Here is a 24,344-nt window from a genome sequence, read left to right as displayed (position 1 = left end):
AAAGTTGGTTCTTTTTTCATTCACAGCATGTATATTCATTAGGGAGCCATGTGAAATCCAAGATGAACATGCTATAAATCAACAGTGGGGCAGGACAAAAAGTTTTTGAGCCCACTTAGCACCTGCTTGGAGGAGGTCGCTAGGAATAAAATGGAAAAACCCTGCAGCACATTGGAAAACCTTACAAAATTGCATTGGTAGGTAGGGTGAGCAGCTCTGCCTTCCTCTTTAAGTTCAACTTGTAATGGGAATGCAATCCTGTCAGAAGATGGCATGGACTATGAGAGAGGAAGCAGTACAGGCATGACAATCAGAAGAACTAAAAGAACCAGTACGTAGAGGAGTGAATCTCAAAAGAAAATAAGTCCTCTGACAGGTTTATGCCTCCATAAGCAGTAAGGTCCTTTCTGCTCCACTGCTTGTCCCATCTATGGACGTAGAGGCTAGGGTCACCAGGTGTCTGGTTTTTGACCGGAACACGCGGTTGAAAAGGGACCCTGATGGCTCCAGTCAGCACTGCTGACCGGGCCATTAAAAGTTCGTTGGGGTTAGGGATGAGGGGTTTGCAGTGCAGTAGGGGGCTCTGGGTTTGGGGGTGCTCACAGCTGGGGTAGGGAGTTGGGGTTACCTTAGGCAGCTCTCAGTCAGTGTCGCAGCTAAGGCAGGGGGGCTAAGGCAGGCTACCTGCTTGTCTTCGCATCATGCTGCGTGTACCCTGGAAGCAGCCAGCAGGTCTGGATCCTAGGCAGGGGGCCATGGGGCTCTGCATGCTGCCCCCCCAGCCCTGAGCATTGGCTTCGCACTCCCATTAGCCAGGAACAAGCCAATAGGAGCTGTGGAGGGGTGCCTGCAGGTGAGAGCAGCACGTGGAGCCTCCTGCTCCCCTCCCCCTGGCCTCAGACCTGGACCTGCTGGCTGCTTCTGGGTCCTAGGCAACCCCACACCCCACTGCCTAGGTAACCCCACACCCAACTCCCCTACCCCAAACCCATAGCCCCCCTCCTGCACTCCAAACTGCCTCAACCTGTAGCCCCCTCCTGCACCCCAATCCCCTCATCTCCAACCCCACCCCAGAGCCCGCTCCCTCAGTCCGAGCTCTTGCCCCCTCCTACACCCGAACCCCCTGCCCCAGCCCAGTGAAAGTGAGTGAGGGTTGGGGAGAGTGAGTCACAGAGGGAGGAGAAATGTAGTGAGCAGGGGTGGGGCCTTGGGGAAGGGGTGGGGAAGGAGAGGGGCCTCAAGGAAGGGGCAGGGCTATGGTGTTCTGTTTTGTGAGACTAGAAAGTTGGCAACCCTAGTAGAGGCGGAACCTCATTATCTTTGTGGGCTGTACAAGTTCCTCTAATTAGCTAGTCTCCAGTGCTCTGCTAAAGGGTATTTTGGCATGCATGTATTCAGATTGTCTTGTTGGGTGCCTACAGTGATTCCAAAGAAAACTTAATCTCCCTGGAAGGGGTTCGCAGCTGGGGGCATTACTGTGTGCTCTTTTGCTCATTCATAGCATTCCCAGCCTGTATGCCACATAAAGCTGAGATGGACATGCTGCAATTAAAAACCAAAGGAAATAAAAATGAAATTAACCAATAGACCAATATTAAAGATCAGAAGAAGGAACAGCTAAGTGTTCTTTGTTGAAAATATACAAGGGCATAGTACTGCTGTACTGGGGACTGATGATGTTGTTATGAAGGATATATTGGTATTTGGGGAGATTGCACCAGAATGTTTCTTCAGATTTCTCTAAATATTGCACTTTTATATTTAAAAAGAGAGTGTTCATGTCCTTATTAATTGATTTCTAATGGCTAAACTTTAAGTACTTTTCTCTCAGCGTGTGAGTGCACTCTACACATGTGTAGCCATATGTACAGATCCCCAGGGTGACAACATAGGTCTTCGTGATATGAGTTGAAGGAGAATGTCCATTAATTGATGGTGGTAGAAACAGGGCAGGTAGTATTAAACACACACCTGTATTCTCTCTCCAGACATTCACCAATAGAAGGCAAGACAGTCACAAATATTAGATTAGGTTGGATTCCTTCCAGTGGAGAACAGTGGTACATATATATACATCTCCAGCAAACACATTACATCTACCATCCCCCCGAGTCAAGGCATGCTTGAGCATCAGTCTTGTAATGAGGTATATATGAGGTATAGTGAGATTGTGCCTATATACATATGTAGGGCAGCCACCCTGGTGTGCTAAACTATTGCCAGTTTCCAATGCATGTTTCTCGGGTGGAAAAAAAACCACTTGCTTCCCATTAGGCCCAAATCTCTCTCTCTATCCACTACTTTTGGGAAGACAGGAATTTACACAGAAATAAATAGTGTGCATAAATATGTCTGTGTATGTATATAATTATTAGCCTATCACAAATAAAACACATAATTTGATGTTTCAATTATACCTGAAACCTTTAGATTTGAAGTGGGATTAGTATTGTCTTGGAAACAGAACACACTGAATTTTCAACTTTCTGTATAAGACTAGAGTAAGTGATGGTGTTTAAGATGCACGAGTTCAGGAATAATGCTGGCAGGAATATTTGCAATCAGAGAAACATGTGCGTCACAATAATAAGGTTTTATATATATATATATGTATATATTTCTAGATATAGGTCATGGTTTGTATATATATATATAATAAATATAAAATATATATATATATATATATAATAAATAGCCCAAAATACACTCCAGTCTCAAGCCCTTAAGTCCAAAATAGGGTACCTCTTTCCTGTTGCCAGGGTCACTGATGCTTGGGTGTGGTGTGAATTTAGAGGGGTGAGTGCCAGTCTCCACTGCATCACCAGGTATCTGTTCTTGCCAGGGCTCTCTCCATTGAGTCTGGATCTCTCTGCCAGGCTGGTTGTGCACTTGGACTGCTCTCTCAGCCAACCTAAGCTCTGGTTCCAATCTATGTTTGGGCCTGTTCTGGGGGCACCAGGGCTGCTCACTTCTCTTCCCTCATCCTTATTAGTCAGAACTTTAGGTGATGATAAGAGTCTCCCTTTCACAGTATTAGAGTATGGAGGTCTCCAGACATATAGGCACTTCAGTCATTAACTAGTCACATGGATACCTCTGATATACCAACCTGCTGCGACTGGGATCGTTATTCTTGTTTATCAATACAAGGAAATTCCTGCAGATTACCTTGCCTCTAATATGAATGTGAATCACATAACTCCACCTGTTCCTTCCTGGAGCTTTATCTGAAGCTTTCCTCTACCATATTTTTTTTAACTAAGATTCAGGGTAGTCAGAGACTGCAATTCATTTACATTTCATAGTCTCACACAAGTCCTAAACTTTTCTTAGATGGCAAGATTAAAGCTCAGCAGTGTAGTTCCACTAATTTATTGTATTTAATCGGAGACACTGGAGAACTCATCTCCTCGTGTCCCTTCACATCTGAAGATTTATACAGGTAGTTCAGCTCTTTTAAGTAAGGAGAAGCTTAACTTTTTATCAGCACTGCCAGCTTCCTAGACTATCTCACTGGAATGTGATAGAGTACAGTATGGTTTTGTGTTATCTGGAGATGACTTTATTTTTTCCTAGAGGAATGTTCAAATAAAGGCCAAGCATTAAATGTTATTTAAAAACTTTAAACTCAGGTTCTAGACTGGCCCAATGGGACCTGGATGAAAAATTATATTTAGCAGTGGAGTGTTGCTTTGATAGAGTAATTTCTTGATTAGATGGTGGGAGCTAGTCTGATAGAATCTCAGTGTTCTAGCTCCACTCTTGACTCCCAAACCTTCCCCTGAATTTGGGTATGGAAATTTAAAGTATCTTTTCAAAGAATACAAAATCTCAAAAGAAAAAATGCATCCAAATTTTTTTTCCAGTTTCCAACCAGCTCTAGTAAATATACTCTATTCATTCATCTGGATTGATTAATTGTACAACATGAGGTCAAGAATTTCGACTGGTGATTGAGTATAATTAGCACTCAACTACCCTTATAGTTAGAGAGTTTTTCCTAATATCTAACCTAAATCTCTCTTGCTGCAGATTAAGCCCAGTACTTCTTGTTCTACATTCTCGATACCATTATTTCTTGTTCTACATTCACGATACATGGAGAATAATTGATAATAGTCTTTAAATTACGTTAAGGGCTGTTATAAAAAGGAGTGTGATCAGGTCACCCTCAGTTTTCTTTTCTCTACACATAGCCAGGTTCTTTTTACCTTTCCTTGTAGGTCAGGTTTTCTATCCCTTTTATCACTTCTTTTGCTCTCCTCTGGACTCTGTCCAATTTGTCCACCATCTTTCCGTGGTCCCCAGAACTGGGCACAGTATTCCAGCTGAGGCCTCACCAGTGCCAAGTAGAGCAGGACAGTTACCTCCCATGTCTTACATATGTCCTGTTAACAGACCCCAGAATGATATTTGTCGTTTTTGCAGCTGCATCATATTTTTTCTCTTATTCAATTTGTAATCCACTATAGTCCCCAGATCTTTTTTGCAATTCTACCACCTAGCCAGTTATTTCCCATTTGGTAGTTGTGCATTTGATTTTTCCTTCCTAAGTGAAGTACTTTGCACTTTATTGAATATCCTCTTTATTGAATTCAGAGCAATTCTGGAATTTGTCAAGGTCATTTTTATTCTAATCCTATCCTCCAAAGTGCTTGCAACCCCTCCCCATTTTGGTGTCATCTGCTAATTTTATAAGCACCCTCTCCACTCGGTTATCCAAGTCATTAATGAAAATACTGAATAGTATTCAGATGCAGGACTAGCCCTGCAGGACCCCACTAGATATGTCCTCCCAGTTTGATACTGAACCACTGATAACTACCTGACAATGTAAGTCAAAGCAAGCTGAGGCTGCTTTAATTTACACTTGGCAGCAAAGTGGCTCCTGGCAGTCCCAAATATAGCAACGGTGTCAGACAGCCACCTTTGCCCCAAACTCAGGTTGAATCCTGTGCGCACACCAAGATATACACAAGGATTAAGGCATGTAAATATTTTGCTCTTTGACTTTCTTTGGCAGAGGAGAGTCCACTTGGGATAGATGTTCTTATTTTACTTTATTTGTATCTTTCTTTCCTTCTTCCTCCCCCAGTAGTATGGGTATAAATAGGAAAGCTGTAAGAAGAATACTGTAGCTAGAGATCTAAGAGAGAGTGGAAATAGCACAGGATTACTCATATTTCATCTTGAAGTGTTTAAAGCTTAGGGACTGTAATGCCACTAAATAACGCTTCCAGCAATTCAACCACTGGTCTCTAGTTAAATGAGTTAATTGAATTCTTGTCAGTTGTGCTCCTGTTAGCCTCCAGCTGTTCAAAGGGATGGTTTAAAATTAAAACAGAAAAATAATAATAAAAGGCACTAGAGCAGACATTGGCTAATGCTATTTTTTAACTCAATGTTAAATGTCTACATTTGTAATTGAACTATACAAGAGGCTGAGGAGAAAAAACTAAGATGACTGTTCCTGTTTTCTTGGGTAAACATATGCATAAAGTTAAAAAACAAACAAAACAAAATGCCATACAACCATAAAAGCAAGATTAGAAGCATGGAAGTAATGTAAATTATTGAGCAGAAAACGATATTCGTAGTTGTGGTTGCACGCTTTAATAAGATTAATATTGGGGACGGTCCAACCAGATCAGATAAAATAAAAACTGACCGTGCATATTATCTACCTCATAAACCAAATCTGTACTTAGGGCCAAATTCCTTGCTAGTAGACATATACGGAAGTCAACAAATAGAGTTTCACCAGCAAATAATTTGGTCCTCAATGAAGCTTTGGTTTAACTCCACTGAAGGCAACGGATGATGTTTTTCTAGCACAAAGAATCTGGACCTGCAGCTTTTGTTTCTGTATTTGTTTTGTGGCAGGGTGAACCTGGATTTAAAAAAAAAAGATGAAAGAGATAGAATATTATATTTTAATCTCTCTTGTATGCCTGTGTATTTTTCTTTTTCATCTGGGACAGGCAGTGAATCTCAGGTATTTCATAAGCAAACTCACACTTGCAAGATTTCCAACCTTATGTTTGCTGATTCAAGATGTATAGATAAGTTCAACTAAGCACCTGAATTTCTGAGTACTTAACACAACTTCTGAACCAGAGCCATACCAGAGCCAAAACATTGGCTCCAAACACAATGAACTTTTGAAATCACTTTTGGTCTTGACCCAGATGCCACAGATTGCCCCTCTACCTGGGATAGGTAGAAATTCTGAAGCCCAGATCTGACCATCCCAGAAAATTTGGAAGTATAGATCCAGATCTCACTTTTGAAGTTCAGACCATAATAGCACGTGGATGGCTTACATATTAACAGACAATAACAATAAATAGCTAGGAAACCTTCTCATTCTTTCCTCAAGGAAGATCAGATAGTCAGCAGAACTGGATCCTCATTCATTCACATGCATTTACAGACCTAAAATTATCCATATTTCATCTGGAATTCTGCAGATGAGGCCACCACTCAATTATGAAAACAGAATATAGCATGGCCCCTTCTTGTGTTTGCTCACATGTTCCTCTGATATTTCTGTGATGTGATACTCTGTGCACCAAAGTGACACTTTGTACCCCATATTCACCATGGTGATATAATTATTATATGTTTTGTACAAAGTATGCCTTGTGAGGTATCATTTTAAAAGTTTTAATCGGTTAAACATTAATGTCCTGTTAAATTGTATGTGCTATCATTGTATATGAAGTTACGAAGTTTTGTTATGTATGTGCCACTGAAACATGTTGTGAAGCAGTCTTTCAACAATAAAAAGATCGAACAGTGTTGATGGCCCATTGAGGAGAATACAAACACTCACAAGGATTAGCTCAGGAACTGTGAACAATGTAAACCTCTCAGAGTGAGCACGCAGCAATGGAGACTGTTTGATTCATGTCACAGCAAAAGACCTTTCCAGCAAGCTGGAAGAAGATGTAAAAGGGTGAAGCGACATCATCACTGGGTCTCACTCGCCCTATAACACAATATCTGTCAACATCTGAGCAACAAAGACTGAACTGGGGAAGGGGGTTCCAGACGGGACAGAAGAATTCCTGCCCATGAATGCAAAAGCTGTAACATAGGTACATAAGAATGGCCATACTGGGTCAGACCAAAGGTCCATCAAGCCCAGTATCCTGTCCTCTGACAGTAACCAATGGCAGGTGCCCCAAAGGGAATGAACAGACAGGTTATCATCAAGTGATCCATGCCCTGTCACCCAATCCTATTTTCTGGCAAACAGAGGCTAGTGACACTATTCCTGTCCATCCTGGCTAATAGCTATTGATGGACCTATCCTCCATGAATCTATCTAGCTCTCTTTTGAACCCCATTATAGTATTGGCCTTCACAACACCCTCTGGCAAGGAGTTCCAGAGGTTGACAGTGCGTTGTGTGAAAAAATACTTTCTTGTGTTTGTTTTAAGCCTGCTACCTATTAATTTCATTTGGTGGCCCCTTGTTCTTGTATTATGATAAGGAGTAAATAACACTTCCTTATTTACTTTCTCTATACCACTCGTGATTTTAACCTGCTTGTACTAGGTAACAGGGTGAGAGACAGCTTGATTCAAATCCTATCTAGTTTATAAAGCTTAGATTGCATTTTGTTTTATTTCTTAGGTAATTTGCTTTGATCTGTATGCTTACTACTTATAATCACATAAAATCTAACTTTCTGTAGTTAATAAATCTGTTTTGTATTTTTTACCTAAAACAGTGTGTTTTGCTAGAAATGCTTGGGGAATCTGCTCAGGGACAAAAACTGGTGCATTGTCCTCTCCACTTTGAGGGAGTGGCGGACTGAGTAACAAACTTATACTGGCCAGATTTTTGACCAGGGTAAGACAGTACAGCTCTGGGGTCCTAGGTTGTGGAGCTGCAGGGATGAGCTGGTTGGAATCTCTTTATTGTTAGCTCAGGAGTGGTTGAGGAGAAGCCTTCATGTAACTGCAGTTGGGTGTGTCCCCACCTGTGTAAAGGTGTGTGTGTGTGCAGGACCAGGAGTGGTCTGCAGCTTGTCATCACCTCACAGTGTGAGAGGGGACCCAGATTGGTATGCCAGAGGTACCCCAGTTCCTGACTGCACCCTGGGGAAGTCTGTCACATATACTTCCATGGTTTTCTTTGGTTGTTGCCAGGCCTACTTTTTGGTATTATGATTGAATTTTTTTGTCCATTTTTGCCATCTGAGTTTTATCAGAGGCTGACTGAGTTGCATAAGAACTATTAGGGTTACAAGCAATTTGGGGGACATTATTAGAATTCAAAATGATATTGACAAATTTTAAAATTGGTCTGAATATAACAGGATGAAATTCAATAAAGACAAGTGAAAAGTATTTCACTTAGGAAGGAAAAATCAAATGCACAACTACCAAATGAGGAATAACTAGCTAGGTGGTAGTACCGCTGTAAAGGATCTGGTGGATTATAAATTGAATATGAGTCAATAATGTGATGCAGCTGTGAAAAAGGCTAATATCATTTCTGGGGTGTATTAGCCTCAGCTGGAGTAGTGTGTCCAATTCTGGGTTGCATAATTTAGGAAAGCTGAGGACAAATTGGAGAGCTCAGAGGAGAGCAACAAAAATGATAAAAGATTTAGAACATCTGATGTGATGCTATATAAAAGAAAGGTGATCATGTTTACACGGATCACCACTGATGCACAATTGTGATAAATCTTGTACAAAGTACGTTGTGTAAAATAGTAAGGGAAAAGTTATAGTGTGCTAAGTATGATTATCCTGTTTACATGCTTGTATTGTCATTGTATATGACATTATGAAACTTTGCTACGTGTTTTTATCTCAAACCTGATGTATTTCTGGGTAACACCCCCAAAACAGATTTACATCAAGGCTAGCTAGCCATCTTGATAGCCCATTAAGGACAATCCAGGGACCCCTCCCAAGGTTTCTTCAAGCAGCATAGAGGCAATGAATGCCTCATGACTCAGCAAGGCACATGTGACCCAGGACTCCATGTTTGTGCCAGTAACTTTCCATGCTCATGGACTAAGAGGTATAAATTGCAGACTTTGACACCATTCTTGATCTTCATTCCTGCTCCACATCTCCAGACTATGATTTCTAACAAAGGAAGCTTTGAACAAAGGATTGATGATCCCCCAATCTTTTTTGATGATCCAGAGAGACTCATTGCAAACTAGCAGATTTAACATCACTGCTATTATTCTGATCTACCAACTCTGAAATCATCTGTAATGTATATGATTTGATTTTAACCTCTTAATAATTCTCTCCCTTTTTTTTATATGAATAAACTTTTAGTTTTTAGTTACTAAAGGATTGGCTATCACTGTGGTTCCAAAAAGAGGTGTCTGAATTTAGACTCTACATCCACATTTAGGCACTAAAATAATTTGATTGATTATTAGATATGATGAGCATTCAAATGAGCAAATTCTCACTGTTCTGAGAAATGGCCCACAGTTTGTCCATAATATTTTGTGCTGTGCGGCTACTATCACCACATGCTACTGGCACAAAATGTACTCCTATTTACAAAGGTTTTACCAGTCCAAACAACTTGTGTGGTCCCAAGTGATGCCATTAATATACCAGATTCTTATTTTCCTTCAGGCTCCTATGTGCTGCATGAATGATGGAAAGGGGCCTAATTCTGGCTTAAGTGGCCAGCAGAGAAAGTCAGGGTTAGCAGAGCATTCTGCTGGTGGAGAATAACTCTTTGGTGGCATAATGCTGGCAGAGTTGACGCCTGCTCCAGCTATTCTCTCTGCATGTTAGGGGGACATAGGTGCTGTGGTGGACTTCTGCGCCAGTCCCACTGAGTTTATATTGGTCTAGGGGGCACTGTAAAAACATAAAGACAGTCCATGGCCTACGTGCTTATTATTTAAATTGAGAAGACAGACAGAGGGTAGAGGAAAGGATGTATTATCAACCGTCTTTTTTATGCAGAGAGGAACTGAAGCCCAGATAAACTGAGGGGCTAATCCAAAGCCCGCTGGAGTCAATTGGCGTTTTTCCATTTATTTGAATGTACTTTTGGTTGGACCATAAGTGACCTGCCCAAGGTCACACAGGAAGCCTGTGGCTGAGTTGAGACTTGAACCCAGATCTCCTAAGTCCCAGTGAGTCCTTCCTCTCCAAGATGAGTGAGAAGCAATCAATGCTGGACTCTGCTCTCAGTTACACTGATGTGAATAAGAGGTAACTCAGTTAATAGAGTCCTTCCATTGATGTAAAATAAGTGTGAGATCAGAATCAGGCCTCAAGGGACAGTGGGAGGCTTGATTGGAGAGATGCGCATGGGAGGATTAGAACAATTCTGTCCCTGCCTATCCTCTCAGCAATTTCCAATATACATTTTGTGACCACCACACTGACTGTTATCTTTCTAAATAATAAAAGAGCCCAACATTCTGTCCAACCTGCTGAAATTTTTGGCTGAGTTTGTTTTGTGAATGTGCTGTTTACTTTCTGATCTGCTGAGGCAGCTGTTTGGACTTCTGTTTCTTACCTGCTGTGTCCTCTGGGACATTGAATAATAGACTTTGAATAATAGAGATGCATTTAGTTTTGTCTAGGTTGGGTTTTTTTGTTTATTTTAACAGGGTATTTTCTTTCAAACTGGTTTTTATTTAACTGGAAATTCGGGGTTTTTTTCCTCTGTTCTTCTTTCTAGGCTGGAGGTGGCATTACCAAGATCCCTGAGGAAGAATATCAGGTAGCTACATTTCTCCAGAGACTGAACTGTGATTAGTGATGTCCCAGCTGGAAGCTGGCTCCCACCTGGCTCCAGGTAGGAGCTACTCCAGATTTCCTCCTCTGTGCAGGCTTATCGATATGTCAAAGCTGCACCCACTCCCCATCCCTGCTGCCAACTTCACTACACTGCATGGGAGGGCACTGGAAGGTGTTCCTCCCACTATGCTGTACCTCAGGGTGGGCAGGCTATGCAATCCAAGCTATGAACTTGCCCTAAATTTTGACAAATGGCACTCTGCCTTTCAACCCAATGCCTCACAAAAAATGCTGGATGAAAACCGGGCCCCACTGAAGGCAATGGGAATTTTGCCATTGACTACAATTTGGTCAAGATTTCACCCATTCTCTCCTAAGAGACCACCACATACCATTAATGAAGGCTCCATTTGGATTCAGCAAAAGTTATTTAATCAAAGCAGTTTGTCCTTTCCTGATTTAGTCTCACAAACTGAGGGACCAATTCTGCAAAGATTCAAGCACAACGGTATCTTTATTATGTGAGTAGCCCCCGTTCTTACAGCTTTGCAGGATCAGGTCTGACACCTTAAAAGTTTAAAAGAAATGTGAGGGGCAACTACTACTTCTCCAGAGAGGTTTTGTCAGCTATAGCTTTGAATTCTCAGTGTACCATGCAAGGTGTCCTCCATAATTTCTATCAGCAATAAACAGGACTTCTTATTTCTTATGCACTAGGATGAAATGGTCATCCCCACCTCAGCATCTAAATATTTTTGAAGACCAATTTTTCCATCAGCTAATGGCTGAGTTATCCTTGAAACTGTTCCCATTATACCTCCCCTCCACCACCCATTTGCTGTCCGCCATCACCATTCTGCACTATTGTTTGCCTCTGAATTTTTTTAGCAATTCTTAGAAACTTAGAAGAAATGGTGAGTGGAAGAGTTATAAAATTCAGAAACAAAATCTAGGAGAACTGTTCAATGAAGAAACCAAGATGCAGGAGTTGTTAATTAACTGCAGAGATATGGCACTAGTGATTCAAAGTACAATTTAAATAATCAGCACTATACATTTACTTGACACAGCTGAGAATTAAGTGCCACCACCTTTTCACTAAAGCACTACAAGATATAAAATTATTGGGAAAAACACGTTCATTAAATTCTACCATACCGTGAGATACAGATTTTAACCAAAGTATTTAGAATAAAATATTCATGTTTCAGACTATAAGGGCAGTAAATTCTGACCGCATGTGATCTTGGAGAGTACAGTATCTGTGCTCAAGGTCCCAGAGAAGTTGTGCTAATTGTTCTTTTGCCTTTGGTTTGTGTGGGTTTTTTTTCAAAGCCATGTTAAAAAAGCTTTAATTTGATTAAGTGAAACATAATGAAGACATTTTAGCCTATAGGTAATATCACTGTTGTGTCACTGTTTCATGAGTTTGAGAGACTTTTCCATTTACAAGTTGGAATGCAAAACGCACAGGAAAGGAAGTCCCAGTGTTTCTCCAGTTATTTGTTCACAGATAAGAAAAAAGAGTTAGTACCTGATTCACAGACACACAGGATTTCCCAATTGCTTTATAATAAATATAATCTTCTCCTTCTCAGACTTATTTTTAGATATCCTACTCTTCCATGTACCTGTATGCATACTCTTCAAGCTCCCAATGGTAAACTTGTGTACCTTCTATAACATTTTGAAGGAAGAGAAGTTTATTAAAATTCTCAGCTACTTTCTCCCTGGAGGCCTGACCCAAAGCCAATTTTAGGTCAATGGGAGTCTTTCCATTGACTGTACTGGACTTTGGATCAGGCCCTTGATTACTGAGCCTACAAGGGACGGGAGCTCTATAGAAGCAGAACTCTAAACCGTTGCAGGGAAGGATCACCTTCTTCTGTTCTTAATTGCCCACCTGTGATTGAATAAGGAGCTATGTTGCTGAATCCAAAGATACCATGTCAAACCATTCCTAGCTAGAAGGACATGTAATGATCAGCTTCTCTCTGTATGACCTCCTTTCTCATTTTTGTTCCCAGTTACAACAACCACCTCAAAGATTGGCTCCAAGCTTTACATGATATTTTAAAATGGCTTTCTGCAAAATGACTGAAAATTATTTTTTTACATTTATGCACTTTTGCTGACTGGAAGGTGGAGACCAATATCCAAAAAGGGTTATGCAAGTCTAGCTGGGAGCAGAAGTTGGCTCCATGAATCCAACTGTTGGGAATTATCTTCACTGCAGATCTAGTAATAAACAATTTGCTTGTGATCTTCTCTCCCGGTTCTTGTGAACTTCAATTGTGCTTGCAGGTACTCAGCAACTTTGAAAATTGGGAAAGGCATGGTTCAGGGGTGTGCTGAACACCCACAGTACCAACAGAAAACCACAGGAGTTGTGAGTCATAGGAATGTTGAAGTGAGTAGGAGATGTTTAGTACCACTTAGGATCATTACCAAGAGGCCCAACTCCAGGAGGTGCAGACCACCTCCTGAGAAAGAAAGGTGTTCTGAACATATCAGGTTTAGACCCTTATATTCTCTCTCTCTTTATAGTCATCTTCACATGCTCTTTGCTTCTCTCCTACCTACTGAAATTAAAGTGGAAAATGATATGCCTAAGGTATTTCAAAGACACAGACCCAAGTCAAACTCATCCAATCCAAACTGGCAGATTTTTCCATTTCACTCATTTTTACTCCATTAATCCTAAATAAACATTACAAACAGTTTTTCTTTGTACTTCAAAAGTCTTTTGTTTCTTGAAAAAAATGATGTTTGGAAAAAAACCATAATTTTGTATGCCCATAGGCTTGTCTTGTACTGTACATGAAGTTGCATGATAAGAAAACTAATTAGACAGAAATATTTTTTTTAAAACTCATGTGTTTGTAAAATAAAATACTTGCTCAACTCCTCAAGTTAAAAGTCAACTTGTAATATACTATATATGAGCTGAGAGCAGAAATAGAATTCCTGGACAGATTTATGCGCAAGATAAAAAATGTTACCTGTCAGAAACAGCCATCAAAAATTAATTACCTGTCTAACGTAAGACTTCAAGTATTCCAAATGCAACATTCATTATCATAAATACCCTAGCATGATCTAATTATTTATTCTGTACTAAATTTGTCAGGTAACACAATTTAAAAATAGCACAACTAAATCAAATATGTTCGATTTACCTATTGAGTGATTGTGAAATTGCACATAAAAAGCCTCCTTTATAGTCAAGTTTGAGGTACTACAACTTTGCTGTGGATTTTATTGAATTCTGAAATCATTCTGTGCTAGGTGTGGAGGTGAAATGCAAATATTAGACATACATTTTCAGGATTCATAATCAGTTTACCAATCTACTTGAGGCCTTTCCAACACCAGAGTGTCTTCATATCTAAATATAAATTGGTGTGTTATTATATGAATGAGCTAACTTATTGTTGTTCATGTTTATCTCACACACATTGGCAAAGTGTTCTCATTTTCCAGGTGCATTTGCCTTTTCCTAAATTGTACATAAAAAGATTGAAGTCTTTAGAATTCACAGTGTGGCTGAAATGGAAAAACAAGGCAAGACTTTACAAAATAGATCTGTTTGTTTTTTTAACCCCAAAATATAATGGAACAAGAATGACAAATCATATGGCTCATATTTACAACTTTATGTCAGTAAATAAATTAGCCTGCCTAGCTACCCTCTAATCCAAAATTTAGAAAAGTAAATGCACAAACAAAGAGCAGCATTATAATCTGGTTAAGGGACTACACTTTGAAATTAACTTCAAAACCCTAAAACTGTGCAAAACTCATACATTTCTCTTTGCAACATGCTGGATTTGGATCTCACAAAGAGCCACCTGGGAAGCTCACTTTGAATTTCAATTTCATGGTAGCTCCATTACTCCAAATTAATCTCAATGGAAACTCAGTGAAACTGACCTGATTCACAATGAAACATCAAGTTTTGCCCTCCCCCCTCCTGTCGAGCAAATAACTAGTCTCCTGTCACACATACTCCACCACACTCATTAGTTATTTTTGGGGAGACCCCCATGACAGACACATAGTATCAGAGCATAGACAAAGGACTCAGTCTTCCAGGCAAAACTTTTCTTGAAGTCATTAGGAATTTTGCCTGGTCTGGGACCTAAGTAAGGATTCTAGGGAAATGTAACCTAAACTAAGTCTCATTTTTTACTTTTCCATCTTATGACAGAGCATTAAATGTTAAAGAAAGGATCAGACAAAATTTTGTACCATTAGCTGTTTCTCATCTTCTTGGGTCAAGAGCACAGTTTGTACTTTATAATCCTTCACCTTGTTTTATTTGTACTGAACCTATTCCACCAATGCTATCCTCTGCAAAGGGCTTGCCCTGACAGAGAGTGACTGCTGACACATCAGTTTCTTCAGATGTTAGTCTGAAAATTATTCTCACAATGCCTCTTATCACAGCCTGTGACATCTGGCCAGGAGTTCTCAATGGAACTTGTAAAAAAGATGCTAACGTGAAGAAAATGGTCTAATTATGAACTATTATTATGATGATGATCATGACGACTCCTGGACACTCTGAACAATGATCAGAGCCCCATTGTGCTAGACACACATAAGTCTACTCAAGACAGTCCCTGTTTCAGAGCTCACAATTTATTCAAGACACAAGATAACAGGTGAATAAAAAATAACTGTAACATGACTGTAAATTCTTTACAACTTTTATTCTGATATGAATAAAATAAGGGCTACATCCACAGAGACATCTGCATTCTTTGACTTTACTTTCACTGAAATCTCTTAACACGAAAATGCAAATGTATCTTTCCTAGTGTGGAAAATAGGGTACTGAGAGATCACATTATATAAATAAAACAACTATATAATTATATAATGCCTGATTTATAACAAAAGAGTACAGGAGAGAAGATAATAGAGGCAGGTTAGGGAAAAAAAACCCTGCACCAAAATTCATTATTCACCGTAACTCCCAAAACAAATAGGTCAAATGAACAAACATGACAGACTTGCAGAGATCGGGCCATCCCAGATACCATCTATACACAATACATCTCCAGAAATGGCTACCATAGAAAATCTGATTAATAGTCATAAAGGGATTTTTCTCACATTTTGTAATATCCCAGGAAAGCAGCAGTCCATAAATCACTGCATCACACAGTTTCGCTTTTCTAGTTCATCAGTATAATTATATCAGCTGCCATTGCTGCTCTCAAGAGTCATTTCTTTTTCAATTTATAAAAATTATGGAAGGATTTGGTGTACCCAAGAACCAGCAACTATACCCAAATTGGTTCTAAGAGTTGTCTCCAACCATCTACAGGCACTGCCCCATCAAGGGGCTTTGGCTGCAAATCAGCAAAGTATTTAAGTATGTGCCTAACTTTAGGCATGTGGATAGTCCACTGAATCAGGTATTGTTTTATATAATGCACGGCTTTACAGTGATACTCAATACACCTGTGTGTTAATTTGGCCAACCCAGTTTGCATCATACTGTAAATTTGCTAGTGAGGTGACTATTATGCATGTGCCATGAAACAAATTAAATGTCAATGCTAACAATTATTCAGGTACAAACCTAACCAAACTACATTATATCTCATGCCATTGTCCTGTGGTGAGAAGGCAACTAGGGTGTCTATCTCACTCCTGAGCCAGCTAAAAGAGCTGCATCCTCATAAAGAGCCCTAAAAAAATCCAGTATCCAGAAAGGGAAGGATTTGTTTGGCCCAAGCATGGTGGAAGTCAGCCAAAAGACTGGCTCTGAGGACCCCCTCACAAGCCCAGTCACAGGGGGCATGCCAGGGGGCAGGTTCAGAGTTGGAGGAGCATGTTGATTGCAGGGCAAAGCCCTGTGGAGCTTCTGGGCCATACTGCAGTTCAGAGGCTGCCATAATTTACAGGCTTGCTGGGACTTTTCTAATCCTGAGAGCAACCCAAGATCAGCCAAGTACTTCAGAACCTCCCTCTCCCCCGCCCCCACCAGCACCACCAGCTTGGGCTTTGAGTTCAGTAAGAGCTGCAGCACAGAGTCTCACCCCAACGTCTTTCCAATATATATACTGGAGTGTTCACGGTATGGAACTGGCTTGGGCTGTGCTGAAATTATTGTAGGACACAAAAATCTCACTTGAAAAATAACAACCAATGACTCCCTCAGTCACGAATGTCACAGACCTTCAAAGGTGGAATACACAGTCATCACCAGCACAGTATAATTCAGTCTGCTGCCTATTGTACTTCATTCTCTTGGGCACTAATTTAAGTCTAGTAATGCATGTAAACCATTGTATTTTTCAGCCACTGACTAGTTGCCTACCATATGTTTGTAGACAATAAAAAGGCACAATGATCAACACTGGAATATCCCTTGGCAGTGACATAATTTATCATTACATACAGTCAAGAGAAACAATACTTATTTCCGTAAATGTTCTAGGAGATAGAAAGGTGGATCTGTTACACAATGTAGTATTTTATAAATATGTAACAGCTGCAATGGTTCACTGAACTATGATATTAACACACAGAGTTTTATGGCTGTTGACAATCGCAGTTCAGCGTTCAGTACTATCAGCTGAATAGTCACATTCAAAACCACTGTCAAAAGCAATATGTCTTGATTCCCCAGATTAAGAGTGTCTCCTTGATTGCCCTCTGTTGGGGGACAAAAAAGTCCAGAGGACAAAGTATTTTGACAAACCTTATGCCAGTGAATATGCAGAGCAGCCACCGAATAATACAGGACTTGGCAAAGGGAAAGCCTTTTGAAACAATATAATTACCATTTCCAAGTAGAGCCATTGTTTCATTTCCAAGACTGAAACTAGAAATCAAACACATTAAGAATGAACCTGAACATTTTGGATTCTCTTTTATGTTAGCTGCACACTTCTTGGTTGTTGCCATGACTAGAAGCAGCAATACCTAAATACTAATAGGAAGGATGGTCTTGTGGTATTTTCAGCCTATCATAATCCCAGAAGTACTGAAAAACTCTCAAGAAAGCACAAGCTCATGAGGTTTTGGGGAATAATCCTGCAAATTGTTGAACACCTCCTCAAACAAGTGCCCTCACCTTTCATGGAAGTCAGTGATGCTCAGTACTTTGCAAGATCAAGCCCTTGAAATAAACTGAGTTAAGCATTTCAACCCAAACCTCAGAACATACAGGGTTGACTTCTGCACTCACTTATACCCTATTGAAACCAACGAGAACTGCACAAGAAGTTAAGTCAGTGCATTTTGAAACCTGAGGTTTGTTCAACACTGCCTGCAATATCTGTGAAACAAAAAGGGGGTAAAAATTCGGATAAATGAGAAAAAGAAAAACAAAGATAAATCACGCCCCAGATACGAGAGAGAGAACAAAGTTAGAAAATCAGCTTTGTAAATACTTCATTCAAATGAGCATCAGACATGAGTTAGACTTGTTCATGAAGATAATTATCTTCCTAGAAAAGCAATTAAATCACAGGTTTTTGTCCATTTTTAAGTACATGGTAGTATTTGAAAGACATGATTACAGAATTAGTTCTAATGTTACAATAATTTAGATTTTTGTACAGTACTTACTAATCAATTTTAAGTCCTCTGTAATAATTGAGAAGTGAGCACCTAGCATTGGAAAACCCAGACTCCAACCATGTGCACCCAAGCATTATATTGAAAATGATTAGATTTTTTTTTACCTATTCATAATGAATTGGGTCTTTTGAAATTAGTGTTATCTTTCAACAGTAAAAAGAAAAGGAGTACTTGTGGCACCTTAGAGACTAACAAATTTATTAGAGCATAAGCTTTCGTGAGCTACAGCTCACTTAAGCTGTAGCTCACGAAAGCTTATGCTCTAATAAATTTGTTAGTCTCTAAGGTGTCACAAGTACTCCTTTTCTTTTTGCGAATACAGACTAACATGGCTGCTACTCTGAAATCTTTCAACAGTGTTAGTCTGCTTTATTGGAAAGAAGGGCCTATCTTTTCATTATAACTTTTGGCTGCTCATCTCAACTGATTATTCATTTTACTTGAATCCTTCTTCAAGAGGTATCAAGGACTCTTTTTGTCATAGAAACTATTAATTTGCATTTAAAAGATGGAAATAAAATCTTCAACTAATTATAATCAGTGACTATATCTGTACACAGATGTCTTTGTATATTCACAAAAGAGGGAACAGCAGTCACCACTCTATTTTATTTCTCGATGTTTTCACCAAAATTGTGTTTTAATATTACTCTTCTCCTATGCATCACATTCTCATTCACACAGGCCATTTCTGCCTATATTTTTGTTTTATACTTTTTGAATATTCTCCAAATTCCAGTGTTGAAGAGTTTTGATCCTTTTATTTTACGTTTAATTGGCTTACCTTTTTCCTGTTTGTCTGTCTTTGGCTTTTATGTTTTTTTATCTTATGTGAGTAATGTACGAGATCAAAGAAAATACAGACCTCTTCTTTTACAGTTCAGTACTAAATATAGTTTTCAGATTCTGGGAACAGATATACTGTAGCGTATAGGTATGTAAAGAGTAAAGGGCATGTACATACATATGTATGTAAATATACTTGTGGAAATATATGCACCTTAATACAAAATAAGTAAGAACATTAGTAACACATTAACTGTGTTTTTGTTTGTTTATAAATAGTGGTATAGCTCTAAAAATTTGGGGCCAAATCTTACTGGCATTGCTCATTGATTTCAAAGCATTTTGAAACTCAGAACTGAAGGATCCAATCTGGCATACTCACAGCACCCAAAACTTTCCTCAAACTCAGTGTGGACTGGAGGATTTTCATCCATGTAAAGGAATAGTGAACAGGGTAATAAGACAAATAAGCAGGTTCAAGGACGGTGATTGTGTCTGAGGGACACTAATAAATATTGATTGTCTTAGTATTTCTAGTAGATAGGGAAAATAAAAAGCCTTTAGACAAAATAAAATTTGACTGACCCTGGAAGCCCTGACTCATATTAGCCCTGACTGCATCTCAGTCTGCTGGTGAAGATTCTTGAGTCCCTGAAGATCCCAGACTCCACACAAGTGCAAGGGTGCACACTAGTGGATTCCAATGCAGGATTGGGCCCACATGTAGCTCCACTGACTTCACAGGGCTAGATTGTAACTCTACAAGCTGAGTGAGGGGCAGTGTGCAGCTGCACTGCACAGGACCAGATCAGAGAATAAATTGTGAGTTAATTCACACTTTTTAGTGAGGCAGTTTATCCCCACCTGTGCACCTGGCCAGCTACTTTGAAATGCAAGAGGAGGCAGGATTATAGAACAGCATCAAAAATTTACTGAGGAAAAAAGGGCAAAAAGACATGAGAAGTCCTATCAGCCAAGTGAAGGAAAGCGTCAATAAAAACATCCAAGTATTAAAAAGAAAGATAAGGACAAAGATAAAGGTTTTCGGTTAAAATAAGAAATGTCCTAAACCTTGAATCAACCCAAGCTCAAACTCTAAGTAAGTTAATTGTTTACAACCCCCTCTTCCTCTCCACACAGAATAAAATATCCATTATAGGAACAATCCCACAAGCCCCACCTTCCCTTCCAGAGTCTGATCCAAAGCCTATCAAAGTCAGTGGAAAAACTCCCAGTGGGCTTTGGATTAGGACCTTCATGCAGAGTTTTCACCAAAGTCACTGGGAGTTCTCTGGGCAGAGGAGATTGCAGGATCAGGATGCGGGTAATAGATTTTAAAAATATTAAAATAACACCATTGCATCTCTGATCATTTTGGTTGTTGACTTTTGTTACACAAATAGGTCCTGATACTACAAATGACTTTGTGAGCTGACCCCTGCACTCATGTAAAGCCCTGTTGAAAGCCAATCTATCATGCACACATACCCTTCAATCCATATATATATAGACACAGACACACTGTGCTGTGGGGGGCAGGATCCTATCCCATGCGGTTTGAGTCCATCCCATCCTTCGAACTGCCCTTTGTCTCTAGGCAATGAGACTTAAGGGCTGAAGTCCATATAGTTGCCCTGGTTCGCAGGGCTCTATGGCCCAATGAATCATAGAATCACAGAATGTCAGGGTTGGAAGGGACCTCAAGAGGTCATCTAGTCCAACCCCGTGCTCAAAGCAGGACCAATCCCCAACTAAATCATCCCAGCCAGGGCTTTGTCAAGCCTGACCTTAAAAACTTCTAAGGAAGGAGATTCCACCACCTCCCTAGGTAACACATTCTAGTGCTTCACCATTAGAGAAAAAGTTTTTCCTAATATCCAACTTAAACCTCCCTCACTGCAACTTGGGATCATTACTCCTCATTCTGTCATCTGCTACCACCGAGAACAGTCCAGATCCATCCTCTTTGGAACCCCGTTTCAGGTAGTTGAAAGCAGCTATCAAATCCCCCCTCATTCTTCTCTAAACAATCCCAGTACCCTCAGCCTCTCCTCATAAGTCATGTGTTCCAGTCCCCTAATCATTTTTGTTGCCCTCTGCTGGACGTTTTCCAATTTTCCACATCCTTCTTGTAGTGTCGGGCCCAAAACTGGACACAGTAGTCCAGATGAGGCCTCACCAATGTCAGGGGAACAATCACGTCCCTCGATCTGCTGGCAATGCCCCTACTTATACATCCCAAAATGCCACTGGCCTTCTTGGCAACAAGGGCACACTGTTGACTCATATCCAGCTTCTCATCCACTGTAACCCCTAGGTCCTTTTCTGCAGAACTGCTGCTGAGCCATTCAGTCCCTAGTCTGGAATCTATATAGTCAACCTGATACACAAGAGAAGGGGTTGGCCCTTCTCTGCAGAGCAGTGAGGCCTAGTGGCCCGAGTCTAGAGAAACACCCTGGGTTCACAAGGTACTGAGGTCTAGTGGCCAGAGTCAATAGAGTCACCCTCCGAGCAGGGCTGTACAGCCTAATGGCCGGAGTCAATAGAGCCACCCTCTGGGTGGGGCTGTATGGCCTAGCAGCCAGAGTCAATAGAGTTGCCCTCCAGGGGGCCACCACTTGGGGGGGGAGGGTGTGGCAGCCAAGTAGGGGGACCCAGGCCCTCCCTCCTCCACTGAGTCCCAGCCCAGAGCCCTGTCAGTGATGAGTGTGTCCGCTACTGGGTCAGTGGGGATCCACCCACAACACACTGACCCTCCTCAGGACAATGGCTAGTTCCCCACTGGGCTATTTCCTACTGTGCTTTTCTTGGTGGCAGTCTGTGTATCTTTGGGATCTCCAGGTGTCTAGACCAATGCAACTCCCTGTAACTCAGACATCCCTGGGACATCCACAGGTAGCTGGACATCCGCTTGGGTCTCACTGCCTCTGGCTTCTGGGGTTCCTGGGCTGGAGCCAGTAAGGAGTGCCCTTCTTCTCCAGTGGTCAGCTCAGACTGAGCTGGTCTGCTTCCTCTTACACTGGTGCTACATCTGGAGCATGCCCAGTAGGGATGTGGGGTCGTAGCTTCCTTTGACCACGGTGAGGAGTTAACCCTTCTCTGTCCAGTGCGGGGTGAGTTCACCCCGTCTCTCAAGCACACACACACACGCACGCACATGCACACACGTGTTTTATATAAACTGAAGCCAGTAGAGCTTTCCCCAGATGCAGTGACAAGTCCATGCACAACAAAGTTGTAGGATGTTTGGCAGCCTTTCAAATATTTCAGTCAATGGGAATATGGTGTCTAAATCCTCTAGGAGGCTTTGAAAATCTCAGTCAAATTTATCACTAATGGAAAACACTAGCTGAAGAAAGGACTAACAAAATCATGTTTATCAAAATTCAGCCAGTTTTCCTCTAGCTCAAAAATGGCTGCAGCCCTCAAAAAAGAATATGGAGGGGGAACATATAGGAGGTTGAAAATCTCCAAATGGAACGTCAACTGAATTTTAAATTTAAATCATTCCATTATTAAGATTTCATAACTTGGGTTTACAGTGGAAGTGCTCGCAGACTATTAATTAGAATGGTGATATTAGAATTCTTGATTCCTAATATTTACACTTTTCCTCACAATGATTATGACAGCAATTACAAAAACATGCAATAACCATAATGAATCTTATTAGTGCATTATACTGATGATGATTATTGCTATAGGTCATAAATTAAGACAGAAAAATATTGTACAAGATGTTCTCTGAACATAAATAAAGATGAAGAATGTTTTCCCAGCACAATGGACAGGCAACAGCTGCTTCTTTGGTGCAAAATCATCATCTAAAGATGCAAATGAATATTTTTTCACTAACCACAGTGAAGGTTGGATATTGCTGATATGAATTTTAATTTTTCTTAACATGGGAAGACAACACTCACAGGCTACTGCAAGCCAGAGGAAGTTTTTTCTTTTCAAGCAGGAAAATGTTCTAAAACTTATGAAATAGCAAAGGAACACTTTTCTTATTATTTAAATGATATTTTAAAATATACTTTTGCAACATAATTACAAAAGTATGTATGTGTTCGCATATGTATAAATGATACACCTTGTATCACATGTACACACTCACTCTCTCTGTATACACAAACCCACCCCTGCATGTGAAGGTGAAATCCTCAAGAGAAATTGCAGAATCATGTGATAATTTTTTTTCATGCACCTTTCACTGCCTTACTGCCTACTTATTCCACATTCCCCTGAGTCTTATTCTAACATTCCACTCAACTAAGCAAATTAAAGCATCCACCATTTATTTTAAAACATCTCGAAGAAATATTCCTTCCTTTTCCCCTCTAATGTGGAATTTCACCCTTCTTACCCCTTCCAGAGGCACCGGTTGGGTAAGATTCAGTACTGAGTCAGTGCAAGATATAAAGTCCAATATCCTTTAGACTTCTAAAAGAACTAGAATTACTGACTTCATACTCTTGGGATAGGAGATTCTCCCTTCTCAATGGGATATTGGTCTCATTCATAGCCCTGACAGACCCAAAATTCCCAAGTTGAAATCATGTCGATTTATATATAGAAAGCCATTCTATCAAATACACCTCCCATCAATCCATCAATTCATGTCTTCCAAGCTTTATTATTTCAAATCTTTTGTAAGAATTAATCCAGACAACCTGAAAATGAAAAGGTTCAAAATGCAGCAGCCTGTTTGTTTAGCCACACAAATCACACATTACCTGAGTGTTCTGTTGTGTCTCTATCCCAAAATTCAAAGCTCTCCATGGGACTGCCCTAGCTTTCTGAGACATTGCTTCTCCCTCTACAATGAAAGTGTCCCTGCTAGCTATGTTCCTTCCTGTATAGAACAATGAATAGCTGAAGTGTTTCAGGGAGATTATTGCTAGGTGAACAATGTGACCCTCATCATCTTAAATATTTCTGGATGGTCCTATAGTTGTTACCTAGTCAGTTTCAATTGGATGCAAGCATTCATTCCTATAACCCACTCTGCTGCAGAAGTTGCCAATTTTTTTACCTGAAAATATTCTGTAATGAAACATAATTATAGTTTACTGGGATATGCCCCAAACACATGCATAACACCCACTATTCTCAGTTACTATCACTAGGAGTTACATTCACATATGGAAGGGATGCTAACCACCCACTTAGAAGTACATTATTCTATAGTAATGTTACTCCTTT

The sequence above is a fragment of the Dermochelys coriacea genome, chromosome 8 (genome assembly GCF_009764565.3).
Source record: "Dermochelys coriacea isolate rDerCor1 chromosome 8, rDerCor1.pri.v4, whole genome shotgun sequence".
Taxonomy (NCBI): domain Eukaryota; kingdom Metazoa; phylum Chordata; order Testudines; family Dermochelyidae; genus Dermochelys; species Dermochelys coriacea.
Note: the sequence above shows the minus strand (reverse complement) of the source record.